The following is a 14,470-nucleotide window of genomic DNA, read 5'->3' on the forward strand; positions in this document are numbered from 1 at the left end:
ATTGGCGCCACGTAGCGAAAAGAAGAAACGACTGGCGCGCTGTTGTTAACTCGGCTATAATCGCGTAAGCGGTGACTACGCCAATCAAGAAGAAGAAGAACTTCGCTTGCTTCATCAAAGGTGTGTCTACCGAGATAAATCAATCTGAGACCGACTAAAGTCGGGCAATAATAAAAGAATGGACAAGATGACTCCACCTCATCTTCTTCCATAAAGCTTTAGCAAAAGCTTCCGACAGAATATTTAGCTAGATCGGGACCTATTCAACAATATCCAGTCAGAACAATTTTAGTTATAGCGAGATTGACTTTTCAAAGAGCCGGCACTTTGGAATGCCACTACCGGGTCACTCTGGGCCAGAAGGATCTCGTAATCGTACAAGTTCTGGTTATTGACCAACGATAAAACCGGGTAAATGGTATATTCCCCAACAAACTCATCGACTTAGCAGTTTCCGGTTGTGACCGGGCATCCTAACGAGTCTAAATTAAAGGAAGCTTGAATCTATTGTGAAAGATGTCATGCACTCCTTCACTAGTTCTGAGCGCACATTCAGCGAACTAAAACCAGTATAGCTGCTGGCTATCAAACACTTCTCTGCAAGAAGCTGATCTTTGGAACACTACATCTACTTCTCCCTTAAAGGGTTTCACTTAAAAGACGCTACAATGATCTGGTAGTCTGAAACTAGAGTTAAAGGAGAGCTCCAGACAGAAGACTCCACTACTTTCCCCCTTAACTGAGATTCATCGATGAAAAAACTCACTATACCCCTTCTTCAACGACTATGTACCGCCCACAAATCGCTCGCAGGTGTGTGAGCTCTGAAGGAAACGTCTGGAAAAGGTTCTCCGATGCAGTAAACTAGATTGGAAGAAGTCAACAAAAACTAAAATCTATAAAAAACTGAAATATTTTTAAGACCACTTCAAACTGCAGCATCCCTTTATACCTGGTAAACACCTTTTCACAAGTTTCTCGAGCACCGGCGCCGAAAATAATCAACTCTCATATACAACATACCAATTGCCCTAATTGCGGCTAAAGTGAATTTTATTACCCATCTTCCTTTGAACTTTGCACTTAAGTAAAAACTTCAACCAAAAAAAACAATAATAATAAAACAACACGAGAGCAACTCTGCGAAGAATGCACTTTTCGCAACAATCGAGCGCTACCCGACAGCGCAGTGCCACCGAATTTAAGCCAATTCTGATAGCTTTTACCGCACAATTACCTTTTAATTGATTTCCTTTGATCAGCGCGTATTTGAAGAGAATCGCTGATGGCCACCAGCAGCACCACTCTACCCAAACGTTGCCGCAGAAGCGCGGGGGTTAACGGAGTTACCGACGAGACGCACATACGCCACGTTGCCATACTACTGCATCGGCGTCGCCGATGTTTCACTCGCAAGCGACAAAACTTAATTAAAAGAAGCCGTGCATGGAAACGTACATGAGTGGCGGATAACGGTGGATAGTAAGCGTGGGAGCGGCAGCGAATGAGTAAGCAAAACAAAGGGGCAAAACGAAAAAAACGTGCAGAAGTAAAAACAACAAGAAAGGAGTCTAAACCGAAAATGTGGAATTTAAAAGCAGCAGTTAAATTTGTTACACTTGTTTCCAGCCACCGCAACAACAAGCAAAACAAAAGTTACTCGCAACATGCACAACGCAAAACAAAAACAATTACAATAACAACAACAGCATCAACAACACAAACCGCCACAACCGCAAAACTGCAAGAAAAGTCAGTTGCAAGTGGAGTTGCTGAGTTTAGAAGAGAATCGATGGAACGTGCGCCCAGCCAAGCCGAGTCGCTGCAAGCCAACGGAACGCGCTGCGAATGCGTTCTCCCAGTATGCGATTTGTACACAACCAGGTATACCTATACGTATTTGCATAACTAATGGTTGCCGGCGATTACCCTAAAGCAAAGCACACTTCAAAGCCAACCAAAGCAAAGAAACTGAAGAAAAATTGTGTTGCAAAGAGCCAACACAATCATCAACAACAACAACTGCAATCACTATTATACAGTTGTGCAGAAAATATATAGATGCATACAAACATACATATTTTATTTGTACGTGTATAAAAGCGAAGTAAGCAACAACTTTTAGCCACAACTAAGCATTGCTGGCTGTGTTCACTGCATTTTAACTAAGCTTCAAAGTACATAAAAGGCGAATTGTATTCATCGAATATCTGCAAGGCGAACAGTGATTGCTGGCTTGCGCAAACATCGGTTAGAAATAGTTATTTAAGATTCGAAATTGTTCCCCTTCGCTGAAATGCCAAAAATTTCTGAAGCACACGGTTCAAGCAAGTGAACGAACTTCATTTATTTTTCTTGTTACTTCGGTCACTAAACCTGAAAGCACCTTTTAATAGACTGCAAAGCAGTCTGCGGACGCAGGAGTACGCTCTTGGATCCATGTTTCTGAAAAGGGATCATATTGCCTCCATGGCATCCATCACTATATTCGAATTTATCAATGTGCTGTGGTTTCGAGAGCATCTGTGACTGAGGGGAGGACACACTAGAACTTAGATCGCGGTGCAAAGCTCATGTTTTATATCTATCTGCTGCTGTCTTGAGCATAAGACCTGATCAAAGTTACCCCATCTCACACAATTCCGGACTATGATCGTCGTTCGATAACCAGGTGATTTTGGCATCGGCATCAGGATATCTTAACTACATATATATCCGGAAAGGTTTTCTGGATGCAGTCGCAGCACGGCTTCTCAAAAAGTCCACAAAATCGTTGGCAAGCTGCTAAATCTTGTAAATTTCGCCATTTATCGTATACATAGAAGACCCAGATTACGAGAACTCCAAATACCTCCAGTTCCTTCGACGCTTCGTTATTGAGCCAAAAGTTCCTTTTCCAAAGCCTAGTGCTTTGCAACTAACAGCGAACAAACAGCAGATATTTAAGGACCGTTGTAAATTTTTATTGTTAGTAAAACTAGAATGTAATGTAGMAATATTTTTTTAGATTAGCTGAATCTCTTAAGATTGGGACCATTTGAAACTGCATGCAATGGATCCAAAATACCACACAGATGAATGAATGACACTAATATAAGCTTCCGGATTTCAAAATCTGTTTACTAAACAAGACCATTTACTTGTAGTATTACTAACACATTTAATTTCTAAGCACAGCAAAGCCGAGCGGTCCTCTCTACATTTTTAACGATACTATCGTATCAAATTGGAGCAGCAAGTCGCTTTTGCAACTTTCAGCGGTTCGTACAAGTTCCGCATGCATTAACATTTTCCTCGAATTTTCTTAGATGCAATCAATTACAGCAAAGTGAAGTTCTTTTCAGTTTTCCAACAAACTTCGCCACTGTACACCCCACCAACAGACAACACATGCACACCGGCGCTGCCACCCACCATTTACTACTTCGTTTAACGATACTAACTCATCCTTTTAAAAGTTAAGTAGCGATTGCAAGCGCCCTTTTAAAGTTACAACAATCTCCTTGTGCCTTCGTTCGTTCGCTCGAAGCGTTGCAGCACGCACACGGTGATGGTGTGCGAGTATGCGCGCTAAAATGGCGTGGAATGAAGAAAGTAGCAATAAAAGAGATGAAAGCGCATGAAGTATGCAAGCAAGTTTAAACAAAAATACAGCGACGCACTGCCTTCCCCGATACTAATTCCATGGCTATGCGTTACAATGTTGGTCATTCCAGGCGAACGTACATACATAGACACACGTATATATGTAGATATTAATAAATCAAGAAAAAACGTTAACTACGGCTACAGCGAAGTTATCATACCTTTCAGGGTTGCATTTTTATAGCATAAAAGGGTATAAAAAGATCTTCAAGTTGATTCTGAGCAGGCAGTTTGAATGGTAGCTATATCCTATAGTGATCCGATCTGGGAAATTTCTTGACACTTGTTTCTTAAAAAATAGTTTATACCAAATTTCGTACAGATATCTTGTCAAATAAAAAAGTTTTCCATACAAGGACTCGGTTTTTATCGGTCAGTTTGTGTGACAAATTCCGTGAAGATATAACGTCTAATAAAATAGTTCTCCATAAAAGCACTTAAGTTCGATCGATAAGTTTGTATGGCAGCTTTATGCTATAGGGTTCCCACAAATGAGCAGCACCTTTGGCAGAAAACCAGCGTGCATATTTAAAATATCCTGTAGATGGCATATAAAATAGCAAACGGTTTTGCAACATTTGAATAAGCATGAATGGCGTAATGGCGTAATGGCGAAGCGGTGCAGGATTAACCCTTACACTTTACTTTGGTTACTGTTGGTAATTGAATACTTTAGCGTAAAAATCGTAATTTTCTTTAGTTGGCAGTACAACAAAGTGCACGCAGTTAAGTATTTAGTTGACTTCGGCAAGAAAATATTGTCAACATTTTTGTTGCTATTTCTTTTTGTTCGTGCAACACGAGTCAGATAACGTTGTTTGCACAGTTAAACAGCGAAATTAAATAAAGCATAATAATAAAAAGCGTATGGCTTACCGTTACGCGGAACCCTTTTCATTTTTTTTTTCTTCGCTTTCATTTTTTATTTTTGCTGTTGTTTTCCACGTTTTTGTTTGTTTAAATATTCATTCATTTGCCAATTGGAAATTGCACTCAACGCATTACCCGCCAACCAACCAACAGAATTGCATTTAATTATCAGTTTCATTTTACGCTACAATTAACACACGCATATGCACATACAGTTGCGCGCGTAAATAGTACATACTATCATATGAGACGCATTTATATGTATGTATGTATGTATACGTGACGGCCAGTTGATGTCTGCGCAGCATATTGCATTTAAAGTCTTTAATGCTACATATGTATGTGTGTATGTGTGCGTGCATTACGTATTATGGGCATTTTATTGGTATTAATACCTTTGCGTAGCATAATTTTTAATTAACTTTTTTTGCACAATTTCCGTTCATCACTCGCTTTGCAGACAATATAAGTCAGTTGGTATATAATTTAAAGTGAATCCTTTTCAATTAATGGTTAACTGTTATATTTTTTTTTACGCAATATAACTAACAGATAAACTTATATGTTTTACATACATACATAAAGTTATTAAGGCAATTCTAATCGATCAAAGCTGTCAATTGTGAGCGCAAACGAATTAATACTTTTGGCTGCCTTTAAGTATAATGGATTGATAATTGCAGAATATGAGAGAATAAGATAGGTTGCAGAACAAGTGGGAATACGCAACTGTCAAGATTTTTCATTGCAGAGCAAAGGTAAGCGGCTTCGAGTGTTATTTAAATAAATACATCAAATAAATTACTTTAAGTAATCGGATATAATAAAAACAAATAATTGAAAAAGTAGTAAAAATCGTTAACTTCGGCTGAACTGAAGCTATAACACCCGTTACATGTAACATAAATCACTATAGCAAGTCCTTGTATGAAAAACTTTTTTATTTGACAAGATATCTTCACGCAATTTAGGACAGTTTATTTTCCGAAGCAAAAAATATAACCTCTAAATAAATTTTTCAGATCGAATAACTATAGCATGTAGCTGTCATACAAACTGACTATCGAAAATAAAGTCCTTATAAGGAAAACTTTTTTTATTTGGTGAGATATATTCACGAAATTTGGTATGAATATTTTTTGAAAGCAGTGTTATAATCTCCGAACAAATTTTCTATATCGCTGCCATACGAACTGACCGCTAAAAAGCAAGTTGAAAAACTTTGTAAACCGTTTTATGTTTTTTTTTTTTTTGTATAAGAAATAAAGCTATGCAGGGTATTATAGCTTCGTTGCTGCCGAATCTAACAGTTTTTCTTGTTTCTATTATTTATGCGAGAAATATTAATTCCATCGAGTGTAGCAAGCAGACATTTGCACTTAATCTTTTGATTTTCCTTCGCATTCAAATCCTCTTAAAAATCTTTGCAACACTTCCACTTCAGGCAATTGCTTAAATTATACTCAATCAAATATAGTATATGTTATTTCCTTAAAATATCCTATTCGTTTAGCAAAACAACAACTGTTACAATATTATTTGCATTTTAATGGTCTCAAAATATGTATGTAAACACACAAACACATACAAACACTTCATGAATTCACATGCATTTATGTATGAAATATATACGAGTCAGTTACCGTTGTAGCCGGAGACATACCATTTAGAAGAATATCAAGAAAAACTAGTAGAGAAATCCGTTTTTCTCACCAAGCAGCAAGCAGCAATTTTGGTATTTGCATAAAAACTTTTCATTCGCCAAATGCAAGTAACTGCGAGAATTTCGACGAAAATATTTTCCACAATAAAGTTACAAACTCTGCCATAGAATGCAAAGTGTGCGCATACACTGGGCCCAAATATATGTATGTGTGTGCGCGTGTGTGCGTGTGTGTGTGTGAGAGCGAGCCGTATTTATTGCAAGAAACTAAAACTATGCGCTTCCGACACACCGAGGCGCGGAGGCACACAACACAAGGACACAGTAGTGTGCCACATTCCGGCAGCCGGTGCCACTGCCGTCGATGACTTCACTTCAGGCGACTGTGTGTAGCTTACAAAAACACTACAGCACGCCGCAGGGTGTTGGAGTGGCCTTGCCGTTGAGCGGCGAGGCGCGGCGTAGGGGACAAGTGGCGGATGCTGTTATTTGCGCTTTAGCTGCAAGCGTGATTTTTTTCTTTGCTCGGCACTGCTGCATGCGCATTTACTGTTTTGATTTTGATTTTGTTATTGTTATTGCTGTTTTTGTTTATTTTTTCGGGTTATTTTTAGTACAATTTTCCCTTGGCTTATTTGTGCTCTTGCCATGCCGTTCTCGAGTTGAGAATTTTACACTTTTGCACTTAAATCCGGAAGCAAAGCTGCTTAAGCGGCGCAAATTGGCCAACGCGCTTAGGGTGCAGCAACAACAAGCGTCGCTGATGCCGCCACATACACACTGGGGCACAGTTGCAGCACTGCCATGCCGACGACAATTTGCACTTGCCCTACGCCAGGGCACTTTCAGCAGCCACGCCGAGCACCGAACGCCACACGACAACTACAATGACGACGAGCGCGGCGGACTTAAGACAAAGCTAGCGCGAGAATAAATGCAATGATCATAAGTGGATGAGTGGGCAGCGAACGGAAAGCGACATTGCACGTCAAGTGGCATGGCAGCAGCAACAACAACAGCAACAACAACGGCAGCAGCCTAGGCGAAAGTACAAATTCAGAGCCGTTTCCGGATTTCCGTGCGTACTTCAAGTATTTCCATGCGCGTACAGTCAAATGTGGCAACAAAGGCGTAGCAATAAAGCCAACAACAATAACAATTGTGCAAGCGACAACGTTTTACCCACCGACAGTTAAGCAATTTCACCGACAATGTGCATCACGCCACGCACAAACACAAACGCGCGCACACTTCACGCTCACGCTTAGGCAAACAGCGCACAGCGCAGCCGAAAAGCAACCAAATAAAATGCGAAACCCGTAAAGAAAACTGGTGAGCAGCGAGAATATGGAGTATTCGTTATTTTTTCGTCCATTGAATATTTCCTGGATTTTCTGTAGCGCGAAATAGGCAACAGACATTGCGTGTTTACCAACGCAAATGACAATGTGCGGACAAAGTGGGTGGGCTGAATGCTGATCAGCATTGTGCCCCTTGTACCAATAAAGCATATTCGAGTTATGGAAAGAAAAAACATTTACCAAATAACCAAATATATGCATTTAATGTATTTTGAACAATTGTATCAACAGCACCATCTATCGCTCTGTTTTTTGTGCGTTGTTAAGTGGACTCACCTTCTAAAAAGGGTTTATAGTCATGAACAAAACGGTCGGAATTTCGAAGGTCATCCTTTCAAAAAGTTTCAGACGCTTTCAACATTTTAAACGACCAGATTTATTGAGTAGTCGAAAAAGTATTTTCGTATTTTGTCAACAGATGTCGTTGCAATCGTATGCAGGTATCGCAAGTGCTACCAATCCCATGTGAAAGTCGATGAAATTATGGAAAATATTGACCAGAAGCGTCACATAAGTCATCAAACAGTTTTGAACCATTTAAAAAAGGCTGGTTACAAAAAGAAGCCCGATGTTTGGGTGCCACATGAATTGTCTGTGAAAAATTTAATAGACTGAATTAACATCTGCGATTCTTTGCTGAAACGGAATGAAATCTAACCATTTCTGAAGCGAATGGTAGCAGGAGAGAAAAAGTGAAGCTCAGCAAATGGTTGCAAAGCCAGGATTGGCGCCTCGAATAGTTGTGCTGCGTGTTTGGTGTAATTGGAAAGGAATCATCCACTATGAACAGATCAATAGAAAGGGGTTCGGCTTCCATCAGGACAACGCTAGATCACACACATCTTTGATGACTCTGCAAAAAATTAGAGAGCTGAGCTGGGAAGTTTTGATGCATCCGCCATATAGCCCTGACCTTGCACCATCGGACTGCCATTTGTTGCGGCCCATGCAGAACTCCCTTAATGGAGTGAAGTCAGCTTCAAAAGAGAATGTGAAAATAACTTGTCGCAGTTCTTCGCCGAGAAACAGGAAATGATGGAATAATGCCTCTAGCGGAAATGTGTTTCATAAAAAAAATAAGTTTAAGTTTGATTAAAAATACGAAAAGACTTTTTCGATTACCCTATATTATCCCGTAATTGGAGAGCAAGACTAACACAGCAAGCGACGGTTCGTTGAATCAACGAATTGGTAATTTGAGCGACAGCAAATACGCGGTTATATTTGAGGTTAAGTGTGGGCAAATGCAATAGCAAAAGAAAAAAGTATTTATGATTTTAGTTTTGTTGAACTTTTGTGATTTTACTCCCTAAAAAATCAAATTTATCTCACTGAAAACAAATCAAATAAGAAAGCTATTGAAATGAAAACAGCATATGCATCAAAAAATATTTTAAAACTAGAGATTTTATAGCCATTAGCATAGCATATGGGAAATTTACTGTTACAGCTACTGCGAAAGGTTTTAAAAACCAAAAAAAAAAAACAAAACAACCAAATTGAATTTGTCTTTGATTAACTTCACATTCTTTTCGATGTTATTGTATTTTCGGCGTTTAAATTTTATTTTGCTGCTCTTTGTTGTTGGCTGTATTGTTGTTATGGTTGCTGTTGCTCATTCAGCATCTCAATTTACTTCCTGTTGCATTTGTCCATTTTTGCAGTATTTCATATTTTTTATTGAATTTCTTCTTCTACCTGTGCTTGTTTTTATTAGAAACAGCAGCGACGCCAAACTGATGACGAAATGAATGCTGCCACTCACACACATACAGGCACATGCTTGCATATTTTTGTGGTGTAATACATATTCTAGCATACACACACAGATATATTTATATCCCTCTGCCTTAATACACAGCATAACCTCACATCCTTTACGCTTGCCTCATATGTTTGTTTCTATGTGTTTGCATTTTCTCTCATTCACTGCTGGTTTGTAAAGTATGTATGTACGTTGGTTGATTTCGTTATTTAAGTAAACTAACAAAGGGTGGTTTTGGGCGCATATCCCTACAACGCACATACACACATACTCATAGAATATGATGCTTTAAGCTGTCTCGTAAGGTACTACAGCAGCCAGGCGTCCACTGGTGCCGCTAGCCGTACATGCTCAATACATTGGTAGATGCACATGCATATACACAACCAGCGAAAACGTTAACTTCGATTGCAATGAAGCATAAATACCCTCCACAAATAAAAATGTTTCCACAAAAGAATTAGATTTCTTCGGTCAATTTGCATGGCTGCTATATGTTAAATTTCATGATGATATATTGACAAATGATAAAATATTCCATACAAGAACCTAATTATAATCGGTCAATTTATATGACAACTATATGCTATAGTGGTCCGATCTGAATAATTTTTACGGATATTGCAGCTTTACCTAAGGCAATAATGCATGTCAAATTTCAAGAAGATAATTTGTAATTTGACAAATAAAAAGCTTTTCTATATAAGGACTACATTTTGTTCGGTCAGATTGCATGGCAGCTATATGTTTTAGTAATTCGATTTCAACTATTTGTTCTGAGATCGTTTCGTTGTATTTGACATTAATCAGTGCCGAATTTCGTGAAGATAGCTCGTCAAATAAAAAAGTTGTCCATACAAGCACTTGAATCCGATTATTCAGTTTCTATAGTGGTGTGATATCGGCGATTTCGACAAATTAACAGCTTTTTGAGAAGAAAATTACGTGTAAGAAATTTCAGATCGATAACTTAAAACTGATGGACTAGTTCAGCTATATAAAGATAGACAGAGAGACAGACGACGTGACTAAATCGACTCAGCGTCATCCTAATTACTTTTATATTTTTTTTTATAGTCTCTGCGGCGTTTCCTTTTGTGGGCTACAAACTACGTGGCAAACTTAATACATACTCGTAAACCCTGTTCAGGGTATAAAAAATATGTCTGTCTGTGTGTAGTCAGCTAGCAAAGTTTAGTAGTGAGTAGAGGTAGCATATTCCCTGCCAATTTCTTGTTACCACCAATATTTTTACCACTTTCGCCTGCTCTTAATATTATTGTTGTTGATTTTTTTTTTTTTTGCTCTCATTTTGTTGTTATTGCCGTACATTACTTTGTTGTTACGAGTATAGCTTTGAAAGTTAAGTTGATGCGCTCAATGCGCCGCCCCATTTGCTATGTGTGTGTGGACAAGTAGTGGAGAGGAATGGTATGTAACTCGAATTTTCGGAAGATACTAAGCACACATACCCATATACATACAGATATGAATATATAATACATGCGCCCTTAGGTAGCAAGCAGTTGCGTGCGTGTGCGTTCGGTGGTTCACCAATGTTGCACGTTGTAAATTACCGAAAACGTCGCAATAAAAGCGAAAGTGTAATATGCACAAAGACGGTTTTGCAGTTTCATCGTTTACCGTAGTAGAGTAACGTTTTGGCGCTCTCGGCATGTGTGCGTCCGTACAGTGGTGCATATGTGCCGAATGTGTGCGATAAAATAAATGTGGAATTATAAAATTTTTAGCGGAAAAACTATTACTTAGAGCTTGACTATGTGATGGGTTTGTGGCAAGTCATTTCTAAAAGAAATATTTGTTTAGCTTTAATTAGCTCACTCGTGTAAAATTTTCGGAAATTGAGAACCAACTTCTTAAATTTTGAAGAATCATTTAGGAAGGCGTTCCAGTTATTATACATCTAGTATTTAGTGGTTTCTCATTTCAATATTTAAGATCTTGGTTATATCACAAATCGAGAGAAAGATATAAAGTTTCCTGGAACCCGATTTAGGGTGTTCAGAACATATAAACCTTATTAGATTTATTATACCTCATCTAGCTTCCAAACAAGTATAATGTCTCCACAGTCTTGCCATGTGCTTCATGAGTTCATGCTGGCACTTCAATATTTAGGGTCCTCATTATATCAACAATCGAGGGAGAGTCAGAAAATAGTTTCCTACGAGGTAATTTAGAGTTTGCAGTGTATTTAGACCTTACAAAATTTCTTGATTATATCTCATCTATGTTCCGACAGTTGGAAAAAAGAGTGAAGAGTAATAGTTTCTGAACCTTTCAGTATTCCACCAGCACTCTTGCTCCAAATCTGCATTTTAAAATTAAAATTAACCCCTTAGCAACCACATCGCCCCACTGTATGTTTAAAAATTAAATTTTATGGTTTAAACGAACTGAATAAATACCCGTCAACTATAAAACATACACACACGTACACAAACATACATACAACATTCTTATATAAAATCAGGTGAACATGAAACTTTGGCGTTTACGCTTTTACTTCAAGTTTATTTTTGGCAAGCTGCAGAAAATATGCACTTTGTGTCGGCCAACAACGACAACAACAATGCAACAGCAAATGTGTAAATAAGTATGCTGGGCTGCAACAAATAGAAACATCAAGAGTGACAGCAAATAGCGAGCGAGAATTTGCGAGCGTAACCTCATCAACCAATGCGGATGTCTAAATAAGCAAAAACAATATGCATTTGTATGTATGTGTGCATGGCTTCTACATAGTTACAGAAAATAATTTCAAAAACAGAATATAATATAAATAAATAAATGCAAAATGCACGAAAAACTAAAGAGGTGGCAACTAAATGTCACCTGGAGCTTAAATAGCGCACGGCACATATATGTACATGTGTACGTGTATATGTATCTATGTTTGTCTGTACAATTTATGGTATTTATACACATATGTCTGTGCAAGTATGTGGTTGCATGCTTTTGTTTGTCCAAAAAATGTGGCAGGAAAAGTTTGTCGCGAATTTTCGGGGTGAAAGAAAACAGTTTAAGGCGCGGGTGTAGCCGAAAAAAATATTTATTTCAACAACAAAAAATTTTAACTTTGGCAAACCCCCCTATACAGGTACATTTCTTTTAGCGTAAATTAGTATAAAAAAATCTTCAGATTCATTTTGATAGCTCACTTTGTATGGCAGCTATATGCTAAAGTGCTTCGATCCGAACAATATGTTCGGAGGTTGTAGCGTAGTCTTTGACAATAGGTTTTGTCAAATTTCGTGAAGATATCTTATTAAATGAAAAAGTTTTCCATACAAGCACTTGATTCCGATCGTTCAGTTTGTATGACAGCTATAAACTATAGTGGTGCCATATCGATGGTTCCGACAAATAAGCAGCTTCTTGAGAGGAAAAGAGGGTGTGCGGAAATACAGTTCGACATCTCAAAAAGTGAGGGAACATCTAGAACGTTTTCTAAAGCCTGGTAGAAACTGCATGCCATGCCCTACCCTTTACAGGGCATAGTATTAAAAGCCTAGATGTACAAATATACCGGCATTTTACCATGTTTGTATGTATGTCTAAAAATAAATTTTAAATTTTTAAAAATTCTATACGGAAAACACTTAAACACAACGCCACAAAAGGCGTGTGGGGCGTGAAAATATTTTTAAGAGGAAATAACAACTGCAAACCAGCTGCAAATAAAATACACACACTTATATATAATATATACATAAATACATATATATATATGGAATATATACACGCCATGCAATTTTTGACAGGTTGGTGTTGCAAAAAACGTTCGAAATATATTGCAGTAAACGCTTACGTGAAGCTTATTGCGTGGTTCGGTTAGCGAAACATACATTTCATGTTAGTTTGGCGCAAAAAAACTAAAACAAAATAAACGAAAACATAAAAACATGTAACAATAAGAGAAGAAAATACAAATTTTATAAATAAACACAATGTATTACGTCATTTGTGCTAACAAAAAGACGTGCAGCTGAAGCAACCACTGAAGGCGGCAAAAATGTGCGCAAAGCCACCAATACACCGTTGGGTGCTGCATTTTTCTTACATACTCATACACACATTTTTGCAAGTAAGTGTCTGTATGCTTGCTGGTAGACCGTCACATACTTTGAGGCGCAAGCCAGCTTCATTACAAGTAAAATGAAGTTGAGTAGTGTCGGTTAAAAAATAGTTGAGAGCACACAGCGCAGTGACAGTCTCGATAACAGTGAGAATAGCATATACACAAACACACAAATATATCAAATTGACAGAGATAGATTGTTGTAGTGAAGCAAGATATGAACAGTAATGCATAAAAATATTATTACTCATTGGTATTGGAAATATAACCAGAATATATAAAGTAAGATATTATAACTACATATTATAGCATGAAACTATTTTCAGACTTGGTACAGATCTTCTGTTCAATTATGTTATAAACTGTTAAAAAGTGTGCAATTGAAAGAAAAGTTCGCTTTCAAATGCGATGTTGGTACGAAACCGGTCTACGACAAAACTATAACCCTGGAAAAAATTTTACTGCTAAAAAAAACCTTCCTAAACCTTCTACTAAATACATGTACTTTTGACCCAATGACGCTCTAACTCCTTTAATCCGTCAGAAAAATTTGTTTGCTGGACGTCTGAAAAAACCTACTCATTCCATTCTTGTGTAACTCTTTCAAGTTTGGAAACAATAAGCCACATCTTGGAGCCACATCTGGAGAAACGGTGTTGGTAGTCTAATTCGTTCGGTTTGACCTCGCGAAGGCGAAGTAGATTTGGCAAATGAAAACTGTTTCGAGTATGGTCTCTGGTGTATACCAATGGATCCGTGTTTTGATGACGGTTGCAGAAACTTCTTCGGTATGCATTTAAATAGGGTTAAGCACTATTGGGAGATTGAACCCTTGACCTTGTGATCCTTCAACTTATTTAAACCGTCTATGAAATACGTTTTATAGAGTTCTGAAAAGGCCTTTTTATTCGCTTCAAACTTCGACTCGGTGTGTGACTTTTTGATTTTTGGAAAAAATAGAAGTAGTTCAGATGTTGGTAGTCTAATACAATATGTTTGTCCCTGACGAAGATGCAGTCTTCTCCTCCTACGAAGTACATTCACCATATAAAGACTTCTCTTTC

This window comes from Bactrocera latifrons, unplaced genomic scaffold, assembly GCF_001853355.1.
Source record: "Bactrocera latifrons isolate USDA-ARS-PBARC rearing strain unplaced genomic scaffold, ASM185335v1 scaffold_163, whole genome shotgun sequence".
NCBI lineage: Eukaryota > Metazoa > Arthropoda > Insecta > Diptera > Tephritidae > Bactrocera > Bactrocera latifrons.